This window comes from Pelobates fuscus, chromosome 7 (assembly GCF_036172605.1).
Source record: "Pelobates fuscus isolate aPelFus1 chromosome 7, aPelFus1.pri, whole genome shotgun sequence".
NCBI lineage: Eukaryota > Metazoa > Chordata > Amphibia > Anura > Pelobatidae > Pelobates > Pelobates fuscus.
The window spans coordinates 47127602-47138078 of record NC_086323.1 but is presented as its reverse complement, the minus strand read 5'-3'; positions in this window follow the sequence as shown (position 1 = coordinate 47138078).

The following is a 10477-nucleotide window of genomic DNA, read 5'->3' as shown; positions in this document are numbered from 1 at the left end:
ATGTTTGAAAATATACTGTTTTTGTTTACTTGAACCCAGGCCCTCCCCTTAAAAACAAAAAAACACAAGCAGCAATTACTATGATATATGAATCCAATGCTTCTGATATGGCTGACATATCTAGCTTACTTTGCATGCGAACACAGAATGTAAATTAGATTTGATTCTGTTTTTAGAAAGATGTGCCTGTAATACACAGAGACCCTCCTGGTGTGGCTCTAGATATATGCACAATACCTGATGTGTTTTATCTAGACTCTTACCTGTCGGATTTAGTTCTGCTGAGTAGCTTGTGCCTGCAAATGCCAGGAATTACTTCATTCTCAAATCCCTGATGCTTGTAAAAACTTGCAAGGATAGAACTGTCGCCAGGTCATTTAATAGTGACTGAATCTGTTTCTATCGGTAGGAATTGGCAGATCCTTTCTTGCACCTCTGTATACCTCACCAGCTATCAGACTCCACTCCACCTAGATACATCATCCATACAACCTATAGGAGGCATCTCCCACTGTATAAACTTAATGGGAAAGTAACTGTCAAGGGAATATTTAATGATGGAAAGCAATAGACTTAAGAATGGTACCTACCCTATGCTGCTTGCTCCTGTTCAACCTTACGTCACCCTTTGACAAGGAGAGGAAGTGACTATTGTACCCATCAATATTGGCTCTAGCTGTATGGATGGACAGTATGTGCACGCCTTGGTGGACCAGAACACCATTCATAAATACAATTAGTATGTTTTTTCTTATTACATATTTCGTGGCTCATTCTCTCAAAACTAAAAATTGATAGTCACACAAGGCTATTTGTATGTGGCCATGCCAAAGGATACCATTTTACATTTCATTTGCTGGTTACCCATATCTCTTCTGCAGCTCTGAAATGCATCTGTGCTTGGATCAATATTTTCTATTTCTGTGTGTCATTCACCTGATGACATCTGTTATAGCATTTTATAAATTCTTATAAACTGGGGATTTAAATTTGTAAAGGCCCTTCACATCCTAGAGTTCACAATAGGTGCCCTTTGGTAGGCTGACCGCATTAGCAGCAGCTGTCATTCTCATCCTGGTTTGACACACCGGAATGAAAGTCAGGAAGCGGAGGCGTTGGTGCCCTAACTTTGTGGTTAAATCATCCGCCTCGTGCCAGAAAAACTTTATGAAATGCAAATACACCGTCTCTGCCTTTAAGTGACAACCTGCAAAAATGGACGCACTTAAAGGCACCCGGACCACTTCTGCCTATTGGAATGGTCTGGTCTCCAGGCACCCAGACCACTTCTGCCTATTGGAGTGGTCTGGGTGCCAACTCCCACTACCCTTAACCCTGCAAGTGTAATTATTGCAGTTTTTATAAACTCCAATATTTACCTTGCCGGGTTAAGTACTACTCTAGTGGCTGTCTATAAGACAACCACTAGAGGGACTTCCGTGTTCTTAGAACACAAAAAGTGTTTAAGCTACCCTGGAGGTCCTCATGCTATGTGAGGACCTCCAGCGTCGCCAAAATCCCCATAGGAAAGCATTGTATAATGCTTTCCCATGGGGAGGTCTAATGCGCGTGCACGACCATTGCTGCGCATGCGCACTAGGTCTCCCCTGCCGGCTGACGGTGGGGGAGGAGAGTAAGCGGAACATGACCAGTGCCAAGGGACATCGGTGCTGAACTCCTGTAAGTCACTGTAGGGGTTTTAACCACTTCAGCAACTTGGGGTGGGAGGGAGAGGGGTACTCCAGGGTCCTGCAGTGCCAGGAAAACAAATCTGTTTTTCTGGCACTGGAGAATCCCTTTAATTCACTTAAGACAGGGTGCTTAGCTGAACCAAGGGCTAGTACAAGCCCATAAGATAAATACCACAAAAAGGGTCCAGGTACTCCAATGTCTTCAGGCACCTTTATTGGAACATTGCAACGTTTCGACTCCCAATGGAGTCTTTGTCAAGCTACTTCACACAAAAGCTTACAAACATTTAGAAGAAAAAACAGTGAAAGTGCAAAATCACAATCAACCAATTAAATAATCCGTAGTTAATTAACCAAATTTTGGCTTAATGTGCAAAGCAATGATTTGGCACACACCATCCATCAGAACCACATCCACAGCTTGTCTTTATAGACTATAAACTGTATATATTGTGGAAATTGCATGGACAAATATAATAATATAAAGGGAATAAATTATATAAATATATTTATTCCTTTTATTTATATTATTTATTCCCTTTATATTATTTGATTTGTCCATGCAATTGTCACGATATATATTGTTTATAGTCTATAAAGACCAGCTGTAGATGTGGTTCTGACAGATGGTGAGTACCAAATCAGAGTTAATTAACAACTGATTATTTAATTGGTTGATTGTGATTTTTCACTTTTACTATGTTTTTTCTTATAAATGTTTGTACGCTTTGGTGTGAAGTAGCTTGACAAAGACTCCATTGTTCTAATAAAGTTTCCTGCAGACATTGGAGTGCCTGGACCCTTTTAATTCACAACCTGGCTGAAGACAGATAAACCATAAACATTTAATGATATCCTTACTGTATGTCTGCCTGGGTGTCCTGTCCTACCAAGGGAATACAGCTGGGTAAGAGTATTCCTCCAGTTTGACGACTTGGCGTAAGACGTTCAATTTTGAGAGAACACTTTAAAAATAAATAAAATATTTCTATTTGTTTTGGGACAACAGATGAATTCCTTTATGCTTTTCATTTGTCTAACCAGGGGCAACTTTTGGTTTTGTGAATAACACTATAATTTGCTCCTAGATCGTCTTCATGGGTTATTTACTAAACTATGAATCTGCATCAGGAATTTGAGAATATTAGTAATTAGAGTAATTTCATTACATTTACGAGGGTTGGCTTGACTTTTTATTAATGTGTTCCCTAAATCCTCTAAACATTTTGTACCCTTTCACCCTCTCACACAAAGGTCTGTGGTGGGTAGGAATTGTCCCTGTATGCCCCAAATCCATTTAATTAGCTTTGCTGCTATAATTTGATTATGTGATTATGCCCTCCCCGCAGACAAACTACTCCTCTATAGTTGAATTGGAGATTTATTTATTTTCCCCCCAAATCATGTTTTGCCTATATTTTGCAGTTTATTTTAAAATTTTCTCTGATTTGTCGTTCGGTGAATAAAAAAAAAAACCTCCTGTAAGGAATTTCAAGTAAACTCAAAATTTTAGTCCACAATCGCCGAATTAAAAAGAATTCTCCAAGTCTGCCATGATTGTGATCCTGCTATTTTGGCCTAACATTTTAAATCCCTTTGGCCTTTCTGTCCATTACCCAGAGTTTAACCAGATAATTTCAGAGCCTTTCCATGACTAGGTTCAATTGGCAGTCTAGGCTGCAGTGTTGTTCTGTGACCACTAGGGTGCACTACACACCTTTCTAAAATGCAGCATATAATAGCATGCTTCCTTTACTGCACTCACTCTCTGCTCAGGAAAATGAGCTTTAGGTGACCTGTGATGATTACAAAGTGACTGAGCACAGTGAAAACACAGGTAAGGGGACAGGAACTCTGGGAGGGCCTATTTCCTAATAATTTAGTACCCTATCCTGCAATGTATTCTGACTACTCAAAGAATAGGTTGATGGTGACTCCATACCTTGGCAGGACAAATCAAGGTGTGTTCGATAAAGTGCTGTGGGGTTTACACCATACAGTTAGGGATAAGATTGTGTAAATAGTATATTATTCAGCAAAACACAAGGTGAACACAGATAAGAACTGATAACCCTCTGTAAGCTTCTCATGATACACAGAAATCTTACATTGGATAGGGGTAAGCCCACCTGCCACGTCAAGGCATTGCTGCTACCCAGGAGTAATGGGAGATTGAATGCCTTGACGTGGCAGGTGGGCATAACCTCTCATGGCCACTGGAGGTAACTAAAAACCTCCATTTGTTTAAAAATACATAGGGATGAGGAAAGAGTGCAGGTAACTTTTTTTCTTTGGTTTTTACTATATGTATTTGGGCTGGTGTGTACTATGGTCATTGTTTCTTTGTATTTGTATTCACTTTTGTATCACACAGCTAGGTTGCAATGCTGCTGCCCATCCCATGTGTTCCCTATTAAGGGTTAAGAAGCATGTAGGGATGTATATAAAAAATACCCCTTTCTGTCTCATTAGAGATCTTTGCCAGAAGCTCAAGGAAGCAAGGTGACTGTTTAGAGTTAGGACCCACCTGGGGGGGTCTGCCTTGACATGGCAGGTGGGCATACCCTCTCATGGCCATTGGAGGTAACTAAAAACCTCCATTTCTTTAAAAATACATAGGGATGTGGAAAGAGCGCAGGTAACTTTTTTTCTTTGAGCTGAGACATTGCTCATGAAATTGGGTTGTTCTAAACAGAGTCTGCATCTCGCAGACATACACAGATCTCTATTAATGCCCCATCACACTGTGCAGATCATACTGATTGTAGTTGCTGGGATATTGGATGTCACACCTCACATCCCGCACAGCATGATCTGTGTGAATAGGACATCGACACACAGAGGTCTGTGAGTTGTGTGTGCAACAAAACCCCAATACAATCAAAAAATGCAGCATAATAAATCCTGCAATGGCCTCACTTTGGCTGCCATGGTTGTGGGTGAGAAACATGCAGCACTTGCCATCTGTGTCTTCTCATTGCTACCAATGGGAACTATACATATAGCAGCAGTATAGGAGTGTGCAGCACATTGCATCTAGCTGTGTACCAGGAGAAAATATTATCTAAACTTTCATTTAAATATAAAGCGCAAAATACACCTGGATGCTTCCTCTAGTAATAACGTGTAGTATTAAAGGGTACATGTCATGCCAAGTACAACGTATGCTCTTTCTAAAGAGCATTACATTCTATCTATACACTGTGCTATCAGATTCGCTAGCAAATATATAGATTGGGAGGAAAAACCTATTTTAAAATTGGTATTTCTCCCACCTGTCAATCAGTTCTGCAGCACAGACGCTATGCACAAAAATTGGCGAAGAAGAGAGCAAAAAAACCAAAACAACTCCCACAGGTCCTTCTGTTCTTCACACACATAGCAACCACAGTATATGCGCTATGGTTGCTATAGCAACTCCCCAGGTGGTGTTGCTAGCGCTGACTAACTAAGATAACAAATCCAGCGTGTCGCCCTTTGCGGAGAAAGTTTGCCCTTCTTGGGAAAGCATCCGCAAGCAGCGAAAATCAATGAAGACTGCGGAAGGAGAAATGGCAGACCAGAGGTGGGTGCAACAGTAATGTAACGCCCACTTCCTTGCAGATATAGTGCCGCTGGCTACAGTTGGAGCAAACTCCATTTCCTTTGTTCATTTTATTATAAATGTGTATATATATATAGATATACTATTACTTCAAGAACTAGAAGACAATAAAAATAGAGTACAGTTACACAATAGTTTATTATTGTACTGTGAGGCAGTAGCCCACAATCCTCTCTATACAACCTCCGGGGAACAATTGCCCCAATTGCCAGCCCTCCCCTGCTGTATCAGAGGGTGAGTCATAACGGGTTTTCTTTAATGATTAAAGGAAAGCTTCAAGCACCATAACCACTACAGCGCTCTGTGGTTATAGTTCCCGGAGTGTCATTGCACTATCCCTCAATAAATAGTCTAACCATTATAGAACAGTGTATCAACTTGCCAGGGTCGCCGCGGCCTAGGCGCTACGCTGCACGTCTCTCTATCGAACAAAAGCAAGGCCAATGCAGGACCATGCTCATTGGCTGAGAGGTGTTAAGCTCTGATGCTCTCAGCCAATGAGAAAAAGTCCTGCGTGACCCTGGTTAGGTATATAGCTAACCAGATTCTCTCCCAGAGAAGACCAGAAGCAGTGGCTGCTGCCCCAGGCACCCATTGAAACCCAGGAAAAACAGTTTCACTACTTACAGTGGAACGACAATAAAAAGACACTCCTGGCACCACAGGCTGCAGTGATTATGGTGCTTGCAGTATTCCTGTAAGTCAAGGTGATCACGTTACAATGTAAAGTATTCCAAAAACAGATGTGGCTATGGTATATGGCAATGCCTGTTTAGAGGAATAAGTAACTGAAAAGCAAGTTTATTCTGCCATGCAATAGTTTGCCTACATTTCCCACAATCCTCTTCCACACCTGTGTTATGGATGTAGTTCAGTTAGGGACAGACAGCAAGACATTTATACAGTGGGATGCAGGGATTCCTGTCACAGCTGGGAGTGCTGTACATGGAGGGGTGTGTGCATGACACTAGTGATGAGGAGGGAACTTCTAAAAAAAAAAAATAATTTACTCCCTCCATCGACAGCTCCAGATGCCTACACATGTGTTCTCCCCTCAATGTTAGCACCAAGTGGTACTCACAGAGCTCTCAGGGGGAATGGGAAGTGTCAGCTCCTGAGACAAGAGTCACACACAGAAAAGCCAGAACCTCCCATGACTCAGGAGGACCTCTGGAATAAAGCAGTACTGAGTATCACTGCAGCAGCATGAAGGGTAAGATAGATAGCTCGGAGACCCTTTATAAATGCATGTTCTCATTCTTAGTCTACATATGTAAATATCTGATGTATATTTATTTATATGATTATAGGTATTGGATAAATATTAAATTGGAAGTATCACAGTTACACTTCTATCTATTAGTACTGAATGATTATCTATCAGTTATGTAACAAATATTTTTGATCCATTGATTGTTTTGATTTACATTTTATTATGTTAATAGTATTAATTAGTTTTGTATCCCATACCTACAGATTACAATGTGACATTACCGGTATGTATCATGATCCTTCTAGTTTGTGGGGGCTCTTGAATTGTATAGTGCAGACTTTATATTCACTAAACTGGCGACTTTGGAGAACTTAAAGGCATTTTTGGTGAGTTACCCTATTTTTTTTTTTTTTTTTTTAAATGTGCATTTTCCTTCTCAGTTATCTACAAATCCCAGTTTAGTGAATAACCCCCAAAATGTCAGTTTAACAAAAGTTGTGTATTTCATGATCTATGTCGTTGACATTCTGGACCTTTGGGTGATGCTGACTCATTAACACAGGGATTGGCAACCTTCGGCACTCCAGATGTTGTGGACTACATCTCCGATAATGCTCTTACACCCATAATGCTGGCAAAGCATCATGGGAGGTGTAGTCCAAAACATCTGGAGTGCCGAAGGTTGCCTATGCCTGCTTAACATGTGCTTCTGTTCTATATAACACTATATGGATTGCCCCCCATAATTGACACTTCCGAGATTTTTTGGAATTTTTAATTTTTTTTTTTACTGATTATTACATTTCAGATTAGTTTGACAAAACTCACAAATTCAACCCGACCAATGCAGCATATGAGTATTGAGAAAACAATGCACAGGCTTCATTGGACAGACAGAAATCCCTTTACAAAGAGAGTAGTAGATACACTGAACAGTCTTCCAGTGGAAGAAGTAAAGGATGCAGTGATTGGGATGAACTAAGTGAAAGAGTAAGACTTTTAATAGGGAGAGAAAATACCACTTTGTTTATACTTGTCACTGCAAACTGCTGTATAGCTGTTCATTGCTGTCAAACCTCATAGCAAATAACTTTTTAGGTTCAAGGCGCCCTTAATATTTTAACAATTTTTCCAAGGCGCCCGAAGTCAAAACTAATTTCTAGGTTGTATAAATGTACAGCGCTGCGGCATACACTGTCGCTACAGTGTAATGTATAGTGTTGGTGTTTGATTGAAGAGGTGCTTGTATATAATTTTAGTGTTTTTTTAATACAGTGTTGTGTTTGTATGCAATGTTTGCGTTTTGACTGCAGACGGGGTTTTTCAATGTAATGTTCACTTTTAAATGTGGATGTACATTTGTGTGAAGTATTTGTGTTGGATTGCAGGAGTGTGTTTGTATGTTGTGCTGGTGTTTGATTGCTTAAATGTATGCACATACACTACCACATACATACATGCTTACACAGATATACATACACGTCTAGCCCAACTATTCTTCTTCTTCTTATTATTATTATATCAACATGTACTGCAGAAGGTAAAACAAAAGGCATTTGAGAAATATTGTCAACGGAAGAATGATGAGAATAAACCCCTTTTGTCATGAAACATTTCGAGAGTGACAATGTATCATAATTCACATATTGTGTAGTATTAGGTGATTGTCATACTGTCTCTGTGTGATCGCAGTGCAGTGTGATATGTTCATCTAACCATACGTGCCGTATGTTACATTGATAGCCTATATCTTTACGTGTATGACTGACACTGAGTGATAATGTATATCTACATCATTAGTACTGTTGGTCACATTAATAGACTGTACCTTTACCCATATTATTGACACATGGTTTGTGATCGCTACAGTTTGCATTGAGAGTTTATTAGCCTGACAATAAAACAGACATACAATCTGCCTTCAATAGATTTTGGCAAAACAGTCATCTAGTCGTCTGTTTAAAACAGATATTGGATTGTAAATCTATATTGTACTTTATGATCAAATAAGGGCCAGCAGTCTTTTTAAATGGACATATCCCAGTAATGTACCAGGGTTCTCCCTGTCTCTGCTGTGGTCTGCTAACTGTTGTACCGGGTACATTGATGTCTCTTTAATAAAAAGTGTTACTGGCTATAGGATCCAGCTTGCTATTGATTATCTGCTAATAGAAACCAAATGGAAAAGTTTCAATCAGTGTCATTTTTCTTCTCCACATGATCACAAAATCTATGTGATGGCTGTTAATCAACGGACTGTTATCGAATATTTCAAATAATAGCCGATATTAATCAACGACTGGTGCGGTTAAAACCTCCTAGTGTGTGCAAAACTAAGCACTATAAAAATATAGATTATTAGATTAGAATTACAAGTCATATCAATCATTCCAAAATTATTCTTGCGGTCAAAATATTGTGTGAAGATTCTATTACATTATTTTTGATTAATCACAATTCAAAAATGTAAATAACTAACAGATTTGGCAACTTTAGCTACAAAACAATGTTCGTTTGTTGTTAGTGGTGTTTTGTATGTATACAAATTTTGTTTTCCTGGTTAACAAACTGTGTTCAGTGATGCAGAATCTGTACCCCCAAGCCAATTTGCTCATTTTTCATGGTTTACCTATTTTTTTTTTAGTTTTATGGAGTAAAGTAAGATAATATTATTACTTAATGGAATCATTCATATTATAAAATATTTGCATTCACATTACCCAGTTGGAAGTAAATGAGAAAAGACTCCACAACAAAGCCTGTTTTAAGAAAGCATTGTTTATATAACAGAGCGATTGACTATAAACAGTTTTTAGTGCTTTTGTTGCGGAGCTAATTTGGAGAGATTTTTTGCAGACATCTCAAACCTAAATTTTGATTTCAGAAAAAAAAATATATATAGAAATGTTATGTTATAGAATTTATGAACTCTAAGGGTCGAGATTTTTTTTTTTTTAAAGAAGATCTTACTACCTAAAGCATTTATTAAGATGAAATCTTACCGAATCCTATAAACCTGGAATTTATTACAAATAGATCACTCACATCGTATAGTGTGTCCAATATAATTATGTACGTGTATATATACTGTGTCTTAGCTTTGCTCTGTTAGTGGAAACAAATGTTTTTAATTTAATTCTAGCAGCTAAAAACTATCACATATTTTGTAAATTGATTAATACATTCAGAGAGAGGTAGAATACATCGTTTTTTAACAAGTCAGTTTTTCTGTAATTTTTATTTAAAACAGATTCCATGGCTTTACTTTCTAATATCAGTTTGAGTACATTTAGACTTTACATTAAAAAAAATGTATATATAACTTATGTCCTCAAATATGTCATTGTTTGTTTATATGGTCCTGGCTAGCACCACAGTAAAAAAAAATAAACATAATTTGCTTTAATATACCTGTATTGCATAATTAATTAATTAATTATGTTTTCAATGGAACGATTCATATTGCATTTATAGTTCTTCACATATATAAGTCATTCTACATTAACCCATTAAAAATTGTAGATAGAAGTTTAGAATGTCTGACATATATATACACATAGACTGGTAATTGTTAGTTTTTAATAGATTATCGGTGTTTAGTAGATATATATAGATTTTGTCCATTTATTCAGGTGTGTTTCCCCTATCTCCTAATCAGGGCCGTCTTTAATATTGATTGGACCCTCGGCAAACATTTGCTTGGGCCCCCTGTACCCTGTATCTTGGCTCCCCCACTCCCAACCCCCAGGTCCCTGGCAAGCAATCACGGCCTCCACCCCAACCTACTGATGGAACTAATGTAGAGAGGGGCTGTGGTGCAAAAACATTTTTTCGGTCTCCCCTATAGCGCAAGAGGGGATAAAAGATAGATACCCATCTGTCGTACAACTTCCATGATGCTATGCGAGCTGGTGATCGACCATTTGGCCATACTTGTACAGTTGTATTCATAGGCGTGCGCAGCCTATT